Source organism: Pyxicephalus adspersus, chromosome 4, assembly GCF_032062135.1.
Source record: "Pyxicephalus adspersus chromosome 4, UCB_Pads_2.0, whole genome shotgun sequence".
NCBI classification, from domain to species: domain Eukaryota; kingdom Metazoa; phylum Chordata; class Amphibia; order Anura; family Pyxicephalidae; genus Pyxicephalus; species Pyxicephalus adspersus.
In genome coordinates this window covers 25,347,123-25,351,725 of record NC_092861.1, presented here as the reverse complement: position 1 = coordinate 25,351,725, position 4,603 = coordinate 25,347,123, and positions in this window count along the sequence as shown.

Sequence of the window (4,603 nt, the reverse complement as noted above, 5' to 3'; positions counted from 1 at the left end):
ATTTTCATGAAAAAAATGTACCGCTTTTTGACATATAAATCCAGAAAGAAATGAACTGCTAGGGAGGTTAAAGGAAATAATAGGTAGCTCTATAAAAAAAGTACATCCTTTGTGCTTTTAAAACATTTGTGCCAATTAAAAAAAACTGAATAAAAAATATAATAAATAAATTTTGGTAAAAATGATGGATCAAGTTAAAATAAAAACAAAACAAAAAAACCCAAATACAAGTAACATAACAAATGAACTTCTCCAAATATGCCCTCAAAACACATTCCTGGTAAATCAATATTGGAAAGCAGTGTGTGACTTTCATGCATTGCAACCAGAATTACAGCTTATTTACAGTATATCCTAACTAATAATTCACTTTTTCTATAGTTGGCATTTGAAACAATGATTGTTTTCATTATAAATCAAACCGATATAGTATGTTTTTTGGGCTAAGAAGCGAGGTGCAGATAGGATGTTTTAATGACAATCATGTTAGTAATTGTGGTTATGTAATCTTTTTAAGTATTGCTTATAGCATTATTAATATAAACTATACACATTTTATGGATTTACTTAGGACAGGACTGGACACCCTGCAGATTTACAGCTGTCACTTAACTACAATTCCCAGCATGCTCTGACAGCTGGGGAACCACAGGTAGCCTGCCACCTGCCTAGAGTATTTTTTACTGTAATAAAAAAATTCCCCAAGGATATATGTGTTTTGAAAACATCATATAATTATATTTTATGAAGTCTTATATGTCATGCAAAATGTTTGTTTCAACTGAATATTTTCCTATGGTGATTGCATAAAGTATTAAAAACCTTTAAATATTCCTAAAGCCAAAACTTTTTTTTTGGATAGAGTAAGAATTAGAAAACTGTCACTTAAGCAAATATGCTTATTGGCCGACTTCCCTTTTAATTCCATCCAAATCTGTTCCAGTGGTGACTTATTTGCTCACATATTTGCTCACTTTTTGCCCAGTGAAAATGTTCACTAGGGCAAAAAAAGAGAGGTGGATTTTACCAGTTGGAACAACATTAAAGAGAACAGTAAAAAAAAAAAAAAAATAGGAAGAAGTCTACAAAGAGATTTTTAAAGATTGTGAAATTCTGTGAATTTAAATATTTCACTGATAGGAAAATTATCTGTCCATTGCAGTCAAGCAAATTTACTTCAAGAGCTGACTGTAGCTAAGACATAATTTTATGAGATGAACCTCAAATGTTATGGTTTGAGGTTGCTTTGGTGCTTTAAGGTCTGGCAGCTTGCAGTCATTAATACCAAGGAATTCAAAAGGAAATGATTCAAAAAGAAAAATGAAGGGTATGGTCTAGGTAAAACTGATTTGAATCACCTTGAAATGCTGTGGGGATAATAAATTGGCTGTTTACTGAAGGAAACCCATAACCATACTGTAACCGAAGGAAGGAATCAATGTCAGATGCTCGTGGAAAGCTTTTCAAATTTTCTACAAGAAGTAATTTCTGTTAATGGAAGACATTTTCAGATAATGAGGATGGGTGTACTTACATTTCTACAATACACAATTACATCTATTGATATTCCTGTTGAATAAATTTTTGCAAAGAAACCAATTGTTTTTATGTTTATTTAGGTATATCACCTTTATCTGTAGGCACTGTTTGAAAGAAGATCTAATGTGTGCTTCTGTAATATGTTGAAAACCTCAATACTGTAATTCCCATTGGTTATACATACTTTTTGACTTGACTGTATGCATATCTTATTTTATTTGTGTAGCTGAAAAGGTTTTCACAAACTGATCACTACTACAGAAATGTTGGTAATGGTCTCAAATGTCAAAAATGGTAGCCAAAGTTTTTCCTGCATGGTTCATCACCCCGTCTGCTGATTGGACAGTGAAGAAACAAAAACTCTGATTCCACCAATGTGTTTTCCCTTATGTAATAACATTCTTAAATAATATTTTTAGTTTATTTCCTTTAATGAACTAGTATAGTATACTGTTCAATAGATCAACAGGTGATACCATGTGTATGCATTCATTGAGCTACCTGAAAAATTTAGGGGGCATGTTTGTTGCATGTTTCACACCCACTTTCAACACTAAGGGCCTGATTTATTAAAGCTCTCCAAGGCTCGGGAGAATACATTTTAACCAGTGAAGCTGGGTGATCCAGCAAACCTGGAGTGGATTTTTTCAATGTCATTTGCTATTTGCTAGCAAATGCTTTGAATCCTGGATCAGATCCATCCCAGGTTTGCTGGATCACTCAGCTTAACTGGTGAAAGTGTACTCCTTGGGGAGCTCTAATAAATCAGGCCCAAAGTGTTCAGGCCATAGATAAAGTGTCAGCACTGGCCCTGGAAGCAAAGCAGAATTTGCCATACCTATGACCTACATAAATAGTACATGATGTGTATTTACATCTCTGTTTGGAGCCTACACAGGCAGGGGTGTAGTAGTAAAAGAAGAAGAGGGGGCACGGCCCACCCCACTAGACCCCTGCAAAGTAAGAGTGGGCAAATGTGCCCATTCACGAAAAAAGTGAGTGCACAGCGTTCGCACCTGTGCCCGCCCCACTACATCCCTGCTCAGAGGGTCTTTTTGAGTCTTTCAACACTAGTAATTACATTCTTGTAATGCATTTCACTTTCCAATTCTCAGCTCTGCTATATAAGAGACGGAAATCAGGGATTTGCGTGGATTTAAAAAAAAATGTATGATCTATGATATAATAATTTATAAAGATCCACATTATTCTGTGCTCTTACATTATATCTTCTTAGTGTTCAGGACTAGATGTTTGACCAAGACATTTCTATTGAAGCAACTTTGTTGCTAAAACAATAGTGACAATGAGATCTCCCTGCTATTGGCTGTGCACAGCCTGTGCTGCTAAACTCCACTGCTAATGCAAAAAAGTTATTGGAGTCTGATTGGAAATAGACAATAAATTCTAGAAAATTGATCAGTTGTCAATTTCCTAGTTACCCCTAAATACACAATATATTTATTCTCTGCATTAGAGTGGGTTTTGGAAGACGTATGGTATTACTTTCCATTTTTTGCGACTTTTAAGGTTTATTTTAGTGACAACTCAGAAACTCCGCCAAGAGGTGTAAAAGAAAAATACAAAAATCATTTCTGGTTGCAATACGCCACTCAGGCAGTCCCTGGTAGTGTTGGTCGAGTATCTCACTATTCGATTCAACAGCATTTCGATCGAATAGTGAGATATTGTTTGGGTGATCGAATGCCGAATTCGATCACCATTGATGTCAATGGTGGGAGAATTCGGGTTAATTTTAGGGACTATTAAGGGCTACAATCAGATTGCTCTTGCAGCCCTTTACTAGTTGTATGTGTTCTATGATAGAGTTTCTCTATCCAAGAACACAGGGAGTCCATGTGTTCTTGGATAGAGAAACTCTATCCAGGAACACATACTACAGGACTACAACAGGGATTCTGATTGCTGTTGCTAGTAGTATGTGTTCTTGGATACTTTTTCTCTATCCAAGAACACAGGGCACTAGATGTGATGAATAGGGATACTTGTCCCCATTCAACCTCTAGTACCCCGAGGATCGCCCGCAGTCACAGCTGTGACCGCAAAGTTCCTACGGTCATGTGACCGTGGGAACTGAACTGCAGATGAACTCTGCAGTTCCACTATGATCCCAGGGCACTACAGGTTATATAACCTGTAATGCCCTGGGGATCACACACCCTCCTCAATGATTGCAGACTCTGCTGCAATCATTGAAAAGATGCCAGGCCGGCAAGTATCTCTTACTCTGTAACACGCACAGTAATATGATACATTTCTTCCATTTTTTTCCCAGTGGATAAAAGAAAAATGTAACAAATGTATTATAATATTACTGTGCTGGAAAGTGTGTTACAGAGTAAGAGATAATATATCATTGTAGGATAACCTGTAAAAAGTTAAATAAACACAAACACTCAATAAAATAATTTAACATTAATTTTAATTTTTTTTAACACATTTTTTTTATCCAAATTTTTACTGTCAAATCCTGTTTTTTTTCGGTTCAGGTCTACCCAAATTCGAACACCCATATTCGGATCGAATATAAGGACAACCCGAATTCGAACACCAACACTAGTAACAGTTAACATATCTAGTAACTGGTAACATACGAGATAGGGACTGCAGGTTTGTTCTTAAGTTAATTTTGTATGTAAGTCAGAACAGGTATATTATTTTAATAAATGCAATTAGGACAGATGTTTGTCTCAACATATTTTAGGCAGCATGGTGTAGGTTACAGTAAAAAATCATCACTGTGAGCTAATAACAAACAAAGCAAAAAAAAAATCTTTATAGAGCCTAGACATTAATTAACTTCTGGAGCAAGCTGTGCTTTGATATGCAAAAAGAAACAACCCCAGAGTTTGTCTTGGTTATTAAAGAGTTACAAGAGGCTGCAGAAAGAGCTCACACCCCTAAGATCACCCACAAACTCAGCTGTGTTTAGCAAAAGATTTCTTCTGCAAATCATGCAAACTGCCCCCCTTCCTTCTTCAAGCCTTTCTTCTGCACACAGGGAGCAGGAAAGCTCTGTTCATACTGTTCATATCCAGGAGGC